Below are 13548 nucleotides of genomic sequence, written 5' to 3' on the forward strand. Positions count from 1 at the left end.
TTCCATTAGCTCTTAAGGTTTAAGAATAATCCTCTTTAGTTTGATGCACTGCCCTCCAGGGTTGCTGGGGTGACAGTGTCACCCTCAAGTCTCTGTGGGGAGCCCCACCCTTTCAACTCTTCGCTGAGGGTCCCCACCATGGGACCCCGCCCTCTGAAACCAAAGACGAAATAGCCTTGCCTCCTGGCCCTGTGGTGGAAATAGTAGGCCTAGGGAACTGTAAATCCCTTCGGGGTGATTCTTCCGTTTTCTTGAATGTTAACCCATGTTAATGGTGTTCATTCTGTCTCGTTTTCTTGAAGCTGTCAGCATTTTGGATAGTATAATCCCGTCTCTATTTCTGGCTTCTGCGGAGATGGCTGATGAGATCCCTGGCTCATGCCATATTAATCTCCTTATCAAAGGATAAGGGCCACACCCTTAGGATTCTTGTCAATACTGCTTCCTCATTTTTCAGTGTGGATAGGCTCAGGATTTTCCAAATCTTTAAGTTCTGGTTTTATTTTTGCTTAAGAATTCCTTCGTCAACACATTTCTCTCCTCTCACCTTCAGTACTTTGCTTAGAAATCTCCTCTGCTCTATAATCCAGTTTCACTACTCACAAGTTCAACTTTCCACAAAACTGGAGAACACAGTGGAGCCCAGTTCTTTGCCACTTTGTCACAAGGATCATCTTTCCTTCAGTTTCCAATAATCTGTTTGTCATTTTTCCTTGAGACCTTCCAGAATGGCCTTTAACATCCACATTTCTACCACCATTCTGTTCACGATTACTGATGTGTTCCCAAAAAAGACCGAAACTTTCTCTCCAGCTCTCCTCTTAAAAAAAAAAAAAAAATATATATATATATATATATATATATATATATATATTCATTTATGTATTTGAGAGAGAGAGAGAGCACACAGGAGCAGGAGTGAGGGGCAGAGGGAGAAGCACATGCCCAACAAGTGATTAAATCCCAAAACCCTGGGATCATGACCTGAGCCAAAGGCAGATGTTTAACCTACTGAGCCACCCAGGCACTCTCTCCTCTTTTCTTTCTCAGCAGTCACTAGAACTGCCTTTAACATCCATATTTCTAGCATGGACCTCAGACTCCTCCAGCCTCCACTAGTTCCAAAGCCACTGCCACATTTTTTAAGTATCTGTTACAGCAGCACCCCACTTCCTGGTACCAAAATCTGTATTTGTCAGTGCTCCCCAAACAATCAGAACCAATAAGATTTGTATCTATACAGAAATAGATTTATTATAAGGTATTGGTTCAAACAATTATGGGGGCTGACAAGTCCCACGATCTTCAGTCAACAAGCCGGACCCAGGAGAGTCAGTGATGTACTTCTGGTCAACCACTGGTGGGCTCAAGATCCAAGAGGAATCACTGTTTAATCAGTGATTAAATCCAACAGCAGGAAAAAACTGATGTCTCAGCTCAAACACAGCCAGGTAAGAGGAGTTCCCTCTTACTCAGCTTTTTAAATCGTATTCAGTCCTTGAAGTGATTCATGAGCATCACATTAGGAAGAGCAATCCGCTTTATTCAGTCTGTCAGTTCAATTGTTCACCTCCCAGACACATCCAAGATAATGTCTGATCAAATGTCTGGGCACCCTGTGGCCCAGGCAAGTTGACACATAAACCATCATAGCTCTCAACCTCACTGATGACCTTGGATTCATAAGTGCAAATTGAAATGCCCTGGGGAGCTTGCAAAACATACCATACCCTAATCCCAACCCCAGAAATTCTTATGTAGTTGGTCTGAGGTGCAGCTCTTGTCTTGGGAGTTTTATTTATTTATTTGTTTAGGATTTTATTTATTTATTGAGAGAGAGAGAGAACAAGCAGGAGGAGGGGCAGGGGGAGAATGAGAAGCTGGATTCCCCCTGAGCAGGGAGCTGCGTGTAGGGCTTGATCCCAGGACCCTGAGATCATGACCCAAGCCCAATAGACTGATCCAACCAGAGGCCCCATCTTAGAACTTTTAAAAGCTGCTGGGGCACTCCAACATGCAGTCAAAGTGGCCAGATGTCCTTTAGTAAGCAAACGTAGTGGAGCAGAACAGCCACTTTATGTGACTCAGCCTATAACCACCAACAACTAACAACGAAGAGTCTCTAATTCATTTAGTCGAGGGCCTTTAAGCACTGCTAGCTGTAACGGCAAAGGAATAGCAAGGAATTTGACAATATAGGTGCTAAGTACACACACACATGGTTGAACTGAGACCAAAGCATTTGGGGGAAAAAGGAGATGCTCTGGATACAGGAATGGTGGGCTTTTGTTTTTAAGCTTTGGTGTTGGTGACCAAAAGAGCTTTGGCTTATTTTTTATAACTTATGGGCTTTTGATTCCATGCACTTTTATCATTTAGTTGATTTTTCATAAACACTACTTTTTTCTTCTGGGAAGTTGGGGGCACATCACCCTTATTTATTTTTTCGCTAGGGCTGTGGATGGATGACTTGACTAAAAGGCCTGCCAACGGGGCCTCCAGGGGCAGCTGGTCTGTGCCCTGGAGTCTGGCCTCTTGTGAGCTGGGTGGGGAGGAGGAAGAGGCCGGGAGGCTGGGTCAGGGAACCGCTGAAGGAGAGACTGAGGCCTCCCGTCATCATCAGATGTGATCAGATGCCCCACATCATCAGATGTCATTCTCTAGGTTTATAGTAGCCCTGGGCCTTTCCCCAGCAATGCGAAGACCTGAGAGTGACACTTTGCTCTTCTTTGAAGGACAGCGATTCTTTGTCACTCTGCAATAATAAGGCAAACCAAAATGGCCATTCACTACGGTCTGGGTGAGATTTCATGCAGCATTTGCTCAGTATCAATCTAGAAAGAGGCAAAAGTACATGGAAATGTTTTGCATGGTGAACGAGGGCTGCATGACACCGCTCCAGCTTTTGGCATGAGGAACTACGCAAAAACTCTCAACTCCTTAAAAGATGCTAATCCCTGAAAGAGAAGTTACTGATAACTTGAAAAACCATGGCACCAACCCTGCAATGCCATTTCAGAACTAAGCCCCACAATGCAGACAGAGTTTCAGTTTAGGAGGACTGGATGGTGGAGACAACAATGCGCATGTACTTAATGCCCTACCGTCTACACTTCAAAATGGTTTAAGTGGTGTTAGGGAAAAAGAAGAAGAAGAAAAAAAGCTCTACGTTAAAAATTAAAGGCAGTTCATATTCAGAATTAACACCATCTTTAAATATGTAACACCCAAACAAAAATCCTGATGGTTTTACTGTCTATATCAGAAATTCTAGGCTCAAATACGTTTTCGAGGAGGCAAGAAACTGGGGTGCAGGGAGGTCGCGTCTATGCCACCACCAACAAATACCCAGACTTTGTAAGAGCCGCGTGGTTCTAGCAAAGAGCTAGTCAGACTGAAGCTTTCCTTAGCTGGGCCGGCGTTTCGGTGGCAGAGAAGCAGCGGGAAGGGAGGAAGCCCGGGAGAAGTCTTCCTCCTCCAGCCAACGAAAAGACGCCCGCTGCCCACCGGGGCCAGACAGCTGCCCCCAGCCGGACCAGCCACCCGGATCCCGGGCTGCCCTCGGCGTCGGCGCGGAGGGAGCCCGCGAGGCCGCGGCAGAGCCCGCGCAGCGGAGAGAGGAGAGAGCGTCTGGCCACCGGGGCCGCGCTCCTACCTCCCAGGGCCTCCTGCGGCTGCTGCCCGGCGGGAGCGGCGGCTTCTCCCGCCTCCCTGAAGCTCGCCCGGCTTCCAGGTTCAATAAGGATGACATCATGGAGCAAGTATGCGGGGCCGCCTGAGAATCAAAGCCGTCCCAATCAGAGGCTGGTTAACTGTAATGTTGCTGAAACACATCCTTCCCACCCCCTCCTCGCGCCCCTCTCCCCACCCCAGCCCTCTGCTTCTCGTACTATTAAGCATAGTATTACTGGGGAGAGGAAAATCTGATCAAAACTGTCGACCGCCAACGGCAGATTTTCTATGGATTCTATAAAGGCCACCTTAACGATTTCCCTAATTAATGGATGACATCTTTGGCTGAAGGAGAGGCGATGGATTCGACTCTGTCTTCGTCTTTGTTAACCTTCTAATTAACTTTCGTAGGTCACCCAGGTCTCCCAAACCTAAAAAGTGAAGAGGCCCATTGTGCGAGGGGCAGTAAACTTACTTTTTCTGCTGGGGTACTTAAAAGGGAGAACGATTATAAGCCGAGAAAAATAACTCCATTTAAAAGCTTTGTGGCTGCAGAGAATGCATAGGTCCCTCCCTTAGAAAATAATTGAAACACCTTTTATACCAATATTTCTATGCATAATAAAAACAAATTAGCAAAATGCATCTAAATTCAGCAGCACTTTCAAATTACCTTTTTTGGAATGTAAGCCTCTGCAAGTCAACAAAAGGAGTGGGGTTTAGAGAGAAAATTGCAACTGCAACAGCTATGGGCCTTTATGCAGCATGAGTGCAGAACAGGGCCAGGGGCTCAGATAGCTCTGAGTCACCTCCCTCGGGAAATCCTCTTGCCCAGGCTGGGGGATGAACTGCTCGAGGAGCACCCAAAGACTATTCGCAAATGATGGGATCTTTCTTTGGATAGAAGGGGTTTTGGGTGGCTCAGAAATATTTTAATGATCTTAGTGAAAAACGGAAATCATGGCGGTGGAAAAGCCGAAGAGCCAGATGAAACCCCACAGCGATCAGTGAAATTGACAAGCCGGAACAATTATTATTATTTTTTTAAATAAGACATATACCTGTCGGAATGCTAGCATTGGTGGATTTGCCAGACTGCAGATGAGCTGTAGCTGCTGCTCCAGTTCCTTGGCATCTCTGACCAAGCAGAGGAGACACTGAGGGAAGAGTGGGTAGGTGTTCAGCCTAAAAAGGAACCAAGCTGGAGGCTCCTTTGTGGGAGAGCTTTACTGAAAGGGAAATCCTCTGAGATATCTCGCAAGGGACTGAGTTTCCTAACCCAAGGACAAGAGCAGCCGTGACTTCAGCATTGTTTCTGCTTATAAACAGAGTAAGAGCTGACTGTAGAAAAGTACAAAGACTTTAAATACTGTCGATATTTCAATTCTGTCTTCCCATTCTTTCTTCTCTGCACCCCCAAATTTTCACGTGGTTCAGATTTGTACCCTTTTTTGGGTACAAATCTTTAATAGCATATCGTGAGCATTTGTCTGTGTTACCAAAAGTGGGAACAAGGGGCGCCTGGGTGGCTCAGTGGTTTAAAGCCTCTGCCTTCAGCTCAGGTCATGATCCCAGGGCCCTGGGATGGAGCCCCACATGGGGCTCTCTGCTCAGCAGTGAGCCTGCTTCCTCCTCCCTCTGCCTGCCTCTCTGCCTACTTGTGATCTCTGTCAAATAACTAATTAAAATCTTAAAAAAAAAAGTGGGAGCAAGATCCTTTTGGGGTCCTGCCCACACACCTGGAATGAAGGTGCGGGGAGCATCTTTATGACCTCTCTTCTGGGAAGCTGCCACCTGTGGGAAAAACCAGTGCCCTCATGCATTGCTGTGGAAATTTAAATTGTTGCAACCCTCTGGAAAAAAGGGCAATTTATCACATTTATCAAAATTACAAACACATACAGCCTTTGAGACAGCGATTCCTCTGTAGGAACTTTCCCCAAGGTATACTTGCACATATGCAAAATACATATGTATATGTACTTTGCAGCACTGCTTATAATAAGTTGAAAGCAATCTAAATGTCCATCCGTTGGGGGCTGGTTGAAGAAATAGGGTCCATTCTGTGGAGTATTACGCAGCCATTAAAAACAGAGATGAGGACGCTCGTTATGTACCAGTTTGGAATGGTCTCCGAAATAGCCTGTTAGGTAAACAACAAACAACAATAAGGGACAGAACAGTGTGTACAGTATACTGCTGTATGGAGGGAAAGGCATAGTTTGAATTCTCCTAAAATTTTTCTTCTGGTAGCAGCTGTCTTGCGAGAGAGAACTGAGTGGCTAAGGAGCAGTTGTGGGAAGGAGCCATCATTAGAACTTTTGTATCTTTTGAATTTATACTGTGTGAATATGTTGCCTATTCAAAAAAATAAATAAATACATGAATTTAAGCATTTAAAAAGGGAGAGGTGGCCATTTTCTAATCTGCTCTGGGCACATCTCTGTGCAATTCAAGGGTAGCCCCATCTTAAAATCTTTCTGTTTATTTCTACATCCTAAATAGCTCATTTTAGACTTCTCAAAGTCGGCCTCATTTAAAAGACCCCTAAAATGGAAGGTAGACAGTCACTTTCTCTTTGAAATCTTTAAATGTTTTTTAATGGAAACAGAATAATGCATTCTGTAATTTAATTGTTTAAAATTAAAATTCAGCAAACCATTAAGTCTGTATAAATAAAACATTCACAGACTTCATCAGCACGTGCATTGGGACAAATGCTTTGGGATTATGGATAGATTTCCCAACATTTGAGATGTGCCAAGAAAGAGATAAAGAAATCAAGTAAGATCTTGTATTACACAAAATCCTTTTGCTCACAAGAGTCTGATTTACTTGTACCAATCAATTTAAAGTGATTCACGCTTTATGAGCCATTCTAAGTGATTGAACTAAAACCTGGAGCCAATATTATCCTCTCCCCACGCCTCAGCCCAATCTGTCAAATGTCATTGGAAATGATTCGGTTGAACTATGTAAAATTAGTGTTGTCAATGATCCAATAGCAGCAATTTCAAGATTTAACCTAATACTTTTCATCATCATGATGTTGTAGTATATAGCTACATAACAGAGACATTGTTAGTTGCCCATCCAACATCCATTTCTCCTTTCTTCCCTGATAGCAGAACTCCCATATAGTTCCCATTTTGGAAGGGAGTAAATCCCACCTCAACTAAAACATATACATGGAATCCCCATTTCTTTTCTCTGTGATTGGTTTGGATTGGACCATGTGATACAGTTCTAGGCCAATAAGATATGAGAAAGGACAGCTAGAGGCTCCAGAGAAAGATTTCTCTTCCATTGGACATTTTCCCAACCAGAGAGCCCAAGCAGAATTCCAGCAACCATCTTCCTACTACAAAGGCAGCAAGCATGCAGATAAAATGAACATGCTAGGGTCACACAGTAGAAGAACGGAAGGAAGCTGGATCCCCATGATAGTACTGAGTGGGTATAGAGAATAACTCTGTACCCCCTAACCTTGTACTTCTTGTGTGTGATGATGATTTTCGTCATTGCTTAAGCCATTTTGAATTGGTTTTCTATTACATTCCAAATATTCAGTAGGGCATCCTGGCAAATATTTTTACCACTTGGAGTGATGTGAAGCCCAGTCTTGTAAAACACCTCAGATAGTTCTGTTGTGTTCCTCTAGTCAAGATTATTTAAAATCATAAAAATAAATGTCCCCTCAATGTCTTTAGTCATTAGGGAAATGCAAATGAAGGTTTTTTTAAAGATTTTATTTATTTATGTGACAGACAAAGATCACAAGTAGGCAGAGAGGCAGGCAGAGAGAGAGAGAGGAGGAAGCAGGCTCCCCGCTGACCAGAGAGCCCGAAGTGGGGCTCAGTCCCAGGACCCTGCGATCATGACCTGAGCCAAAGGCAGAGGCTTTAACCCACTGAGCCCCCCAGGTGCCCCGGGAAATGCAAATGAACACCATAATTTCATACCCACTAGAATGGCTATAATCAATTAGACAGATAATAACGAGTGCTAGCGATGACATAAAAAACTGGAACCCTCAGGCATTGCTGATGATGATGTAAAATGCTGCAGCCACTTTGGAAAACTGTTCGGTGGTTCCTCAAAAAGTTAGTCATAGAGTTGCCATATAACCCAGTGATTCCACTTCTAGGCATATATACAAGAGCAGTGAAAACATTCATCCACACAGAAAAACGTAGCAATGTTCATAGCAGCGTTACCCATTATAACCAAAAAGTAGAAACGACACAGATGTTTATCTGCTGATAAATGGATAAATAAAATGGGGCACATCCATACAATGGAATATTGTTTGGCAATAAAAAAGGAATGAAGTCCCGATTCATGCTGCAACAGGATGAACCCGGAAAACATTATGCTAAGTGAAAGAAGCCAGACACAAAAGGCTACATAGCATATGATTTCACTTATATGAAATGTCCAGAACAGGCACCACAGAGGCAGAACAGAAATTAGTGGTTTCTGGGGATGAGTGGGAGCTGGAAATGGGAAGTGACTGCTAATGGAAATACATTTTCTTTTTGCAGGTGAAAAAATGCTCTGGAATTTGAGAATATTGGCACACAACTCTATGAATATACTAAAAAATACTGAATTATGCACTTCAAAAAGATGAACTTAATGGTACGTCTGTTATATCTCAATAAAGTTGTTATAAAATATCAAAAAAGGGGCACCTGGGTGGCTCAGTGGGTTAAAGCATCTGCGTTCGGCTCAGGTCATGATCTCAGGGTCCTGGGATGGAGCCCCGCATTGGGCTCTCTGCTCAGCAGGGAGCCTGCTTCCCTCTCATTCTCTGCCTGCCTCTCTGCCTCCTTATGATCTCTGTCTGTCAAATAAATAAACTCTTAAAAAAAAAAAGGAAAAGAAAAAGAAAAAAAAACAGATGCCTCCCATAACTATAATTGTTTTTAAAAGATCCTTAGATCTTTTAGAATTTTTAGAATTAAAAAAAAAATTCTAGGATTGCTGGACAACCAAGAGCCAGCCTTCAAAAAATACATATAGCCAATTTATTAAAAGAAAGATAATTTTTAATCTAATTGGATCTGCATTTATTTAAGCAAAAATGAGTGGAGATTTTGGGGCACTGGGTGGCTCAGTGGGTCAAGCCTCTGCCTTTGGCTCAGGTCATAGTCTCAGGGTCCTGGAATTGAGCCCCATGTCGGGCTCTCAGCTCAATGGGGAGCCTGCTTCCCCCTCTCTCTCTCTGCCTTCCTGTCTGCCTACTTGTGATCTCTCTCTCTCCATCAAATAAATAAATAAATAAATAAAATCTTTTTTAAAAATAAGAAAAATGAGTGGAGATTTTATCTTCCAGTAGACTATAAACTTTATGAGGCCAGTGTCCACATCTGTGCCTCAGTACCAACCATATGTCCAGATAAACTATGTTTATCTGGAATAAATGGAAGGGAATAAATGAATGAATGGATCATGGTGCATTTTCTCATGAGCAATTATGGGCCTGATCCCTAAAATAGGCCTCTGTTTACTTACCTGCAAAATGAGGCTGAAGCAGAACCTACCTTATGGATGTATGTGAGGATTAACTGAGATAAGAGAACTAATATTTTGCAAAGTCCCTGGGACATAGTAAAAGTCAATAAGAGGTAGTTATTGCTGTTTTGTTGTCGTGGTGCTTGTTATTGTTGGGATTGTATTTGGGGACATTATTTCCATTCATCACAAAGACAGAAATTTCTTACCAGTTGGCATGAGAAAATCTTGAGTAATTATGTTTCAAATATGTTTTTGCTCTTGTTACAAAATTAAATTAAGACGGGATTAGCAGCTTTCAGATTCTGAAACAAAAGTAAGTAGAAATTCAGATTCAGGGGCACTTGGGTGGCTCAGTCAGTTAAGCATCTGCCTTCAGCTCAGGTCATGATCTTGGGGGTCCTGGGATCAAGCCCCACATCAGGCTCCCTGCTCAGCAGAGAGTCTGCTTCTCCCTCTCCATCTGCCCCTCTGCATCATTTGTGCTCTCTCTAGCTCTCTCTAATAAATAAAATCTTTTTTTCAAAAATTTCAGATTCAGCAATCATACACATTTTCAAGTCTATGAGTACATGAAAAAAATCTACTAAAATATAATAGGTTTAAAGTACTATAAATGGCTTAGACAGAAACATCATTTTTCCCCTAAACTTCTACTATTGTTTTTTTCAATTACTCCATTAAGTTTATAGTACCAAAGGCCTTTTAGTTAAGTGGTCAGCTTTCAGCCTATGTTAGTTTTTTAATCATCTCCTTCACCTCTTCTTGCCACTTACCAGTTTAATAACACACACCTTATTTGAGTGCAATATTTTTCACTTTGCCTGAAGTTCAACATGTGCTGATACTGACAGGCTACAAACTGAGCTAACAGTTGTTTCGGGGGCAGGTAGCCTTATGCTAGGGGCCAAACAAACTTCAGCCCTCCCATCTCCCATCTCTCAGGGAAAAGCCTAGTGAAGTGATTTATCCAGCATCAGACTTCGAAAGGAAAATCCGGGACAGGCTGCTTATTTTTTTTTGCTGCTGCTACAACACACAAGACCCCTCCATCGTATAACACACGACAAACAATGGACGAGCGGCAAAATCTTTCCCACTAGCCAAGACATCAAACATGATGATAAAGGACAAGCATGGGGGAAGGGAAAAGTGCACAGTTTTCAAGGGCATTCTTCCAGGTTTCGATCCAGGTTTTGATCATGTATCTGGTCACAAGTTTCCATTAGATCAATAGGCTTCTTTAGTCTTCCTGTTCGCTCTTGTGAGAAAAATACAAGGGCCAGGGAAACGTGGAAAGGAGATGAGCAAGTACGTGATTTGCTAGAGAGATTAGAAAATCTCGTTAGGATCAATTCTATGTATTCACGCCAACTCCCTAACTATGCCTCACCTCACCCCACAGAAACAGAGAGAACAGAGGGTAGGATAGAAATAAAAGAGTCTTCTAATACCAGGCATTAATAGGATTAGATATCACCAATCTGGGCCAGAAATAATGGAGGGCAACTTCACCCTTGTACACCACCCCTAGTATCAATTCCTTTCTCTTTGTTCTCAACATCAGTGAGACCCACCCACACGGGGGAAGATTTCCTCCCAGTGTGAAGAGACTTCCTAACCGCTAAGAAAGTTGGATGTTTTCTCTGCTGAAAGGTTACATCTTGTTTATGGGTTGGGTTCTCTATTTTAAAAGTTCATGGGAAGAGGGACCCTGTGGCGATGGATTATTCCCCATTCCCCCCAATTTAATCCCCTCATTCAATATACGGTCTCTTTCCCTGTCCCGCTTCACCCTTTCTTATTCTCTTTCCTTCTCTCTTCCTGTTTTGCACCTCCATTTTATTTCTCTCAACTCTCCTCCCCCTGCCTTTTAACACATGAATCTGTAGTTAGTATATTTGATGTTTACAGAGTCTGGGTTCTGAAATTCTAAAGTCTTCATTCTGAATTTTGCCTTACGGGGTGAAAGACCACTTTAACTTTAAGAACTACAGGTGGTCCAGAATCCCTTCTCATACCCACCCACCAAACAAGGCGGCCTTGTGTCTATCTAGAGATATTTTATAGAGCTTAATTCAGTACACATGCAATTTATGTATACAGATACATTAAAGATTTTTCTGGATCTGTGTAGCGGCCTTTGAAGTCTCTTCTGCATGTTAATTTCTCTACTAATCCAGATGCCACTGCTTTTTGTGACATTTCAGAGAGGTCACTGAGCACCGTCCTTATAACTTTCCAGAGAAGAACAATGAAATGCCAGCGCAGAACTTTTTTTTTTTTTAACCTAACCTTTTAGTATTCTTTTTTTCCTTTCAAGAAAAGCCAGTCAAGTCCTAGGAGGTCTTACCAATAATACTAATTCCTCTCTAATTCAGCCAGTAGTTATCCTTTACAGAGAAACTTAAGAATGTATGTGTTCACAGATTTACACATTTCCTGTTTTATGTGATTACTCCCCGGAAGGAACTACCCTGAACCTCGCTACCACTAAACTGATCTTTCTGGCCTTCCATAATTACACAGTTCAAAGAATCATAGCTTTTACAAATCAACTCCCCTCATGATTTGGAATTCTAAGAGTTCTAACTACAGTTAGCCTATATATAGACTGTAGGGATTTGAAAGAGGTAACAAGTGTTAGAGATAGCTATGTATTTCAAAAGCAAAATACCAGCTTAAATGAGAAGTTGGAAAAAATATTTTAGTTTTAGCAAATTTTGAAATTTGCCAATAAAATGAAAAGTTCATAAATTCTTGAGAATAAATCTAAAATATTAAAAATTTTCACACAAATTTAGCAAACGACCTTAATGTGTTAACATTTGGTGAGTTTCAATTTTGCAAGCACAAAAACAAGTTTTCTGACACTGGAATGGTTATTTGAAAATGGTTTTACATTGTATAAAAACAGTCTTATACACTGTGCTTAGGGAAAACCCATTTTTCTCTAAAACAATCCTCAAGATATTTTAGGTTCTTGCTCTGTAAAATAAACATAAGAGCAAGTTATGTTCTCAGTATGAAATTGTGTTTGGTTTAGAACCTTTGAAAAAATACTGAAGAATATAAAGAAAACAATAACTGATAATTCCACCATCCAGATAACCACTGTTCATATTTTCTTCCAGTCTCTGTCAAGTCTATGTGTCTATTTTGAAATTCCTTTTTTAGACATTTTCTGTTCTGTTTTATGCAATAATTCTTCATGCTAAGGCATTGCTTAATTTTTCATGACAGGGAGCGATAAAGGGGGAGAAATCTTGCAAGACTCTCTCTCTTCTTTTTTTTTTTTAAGAATTTTATATATTGGGGCGCCAGGGTGGCTCAGTGGGTTAAGCCGCTGCCTTCGGCTCAGGTCATGATCTCAGGGTCCTGGGATCGAGTCCTGCATCGGGCTCTCTGCTCAGCAGGGAGCCTGCTTCCTCCTCTCTCTCCCTCTCTGCCTGTCTCTCCATCTACTTGTGATTTCTCTCTGTAAAATAAATAAATAAAATCTTTAAAAAAAAAGAATTTTATATATTTATTTGACAGTTAGAGATCACAAGTAGGCAGAGAGAGGGGAGGAAGGAAGCAGGTGCCCTGCTGAGCAGAGAGCCCGATGTGGGGCTCCATCCCAGGACCCTGGCTGGGAACATGACCTGAGCCGAAGGCAGAAGCTTTAATCCACTGAGTCACCCAGGCACCCCCTGCAAGATTCTCTTGCCTTTCTTCCTTCTGACTGGCTGACGCTATTTCTTCCCCAGAGGCATTCCCCCAAATCAAACAGAACAACAACAACAAAAACCTTTTCTAAACCTAAAAGCATTATATGTGAGCCCACTGTTATTCACTGTGAAGAAAGTACCAACATTCTGTATGTAGATAGCTAGGTTATTTGTGGATTTTAAATTTTTGATTGTCATCTGTTTCTAGGCTTCTAAGAAATCATGACTGTCTAGAAGGAGGAGGAGGAGAAGAAAAAGAATTTTTTAATCACCTGACAACATATTTTAGATTCTAAAACAGGAATGGTCATTATTCTGATCCCTTGAAATGCAGTATTCTCCTCAGTTTGGCTTTCTTTGTATTTTTATAAGATATTTACTGAATTTTGGCAAGTTTGAGTAAATAATATACTTTTCCAATCTAGATGGCATCATTATGACCTATAATTGAGGGAATTAAGTGTATCCTCCTTTTCCTGTAATTTTATATGAATTTTATATGAAAGGGCACATTTTCTCAACCTGGAGTAAGCACTGCAAGCCAACAGTACATATTAAATGGTGATGACAGAAGTCTGTCAGCCTCCTAAGAAAATGCCCACTGTCGCCTTAGACCTATTTGCATAGAAGCCTCTAAGCATGACATAAC

The 13548-nt window shown here is 41.9% G+C and overlaps 1 long non-coding RNA gene across 1 annotated transcript in view; it reads left to right on the forward strand.

Moving 5' to 3' along the window:
• LOC132017483 (uncharacterized) overlaps positions 1–8308 on the forward strand; it is a 64683-nt gene extending 56375 nt beyond the window's left edge. The window contains exon 3 of the long non-coding RNA XR_009404293.1: positions 8217–8308. This is a non-coding gene — a long non-coding RNA (uncharacterized LOC132017483). The remainder of the gene's footprint in view (positions 1–8216) is intronic.
• The last annotated feature ends 5240 nt before the right edge of the window (positions 8309–13548 follow it).

This window comes from Mustela nigripes, chromosome 5 (assembly GCF_022355385.1).
Source record: "Mustela nigripes isolate SB6536 chromosome 5, MUSNIG.SB6536, whole genome shotgun sequence".
Classification (NCBI taxonomy): domain Eukaryota; kingdom Metazoa; phylum Chordata; class Mammalia; order Carnivora; family Mustelidae; genus Mustela; species Mustela nigripes.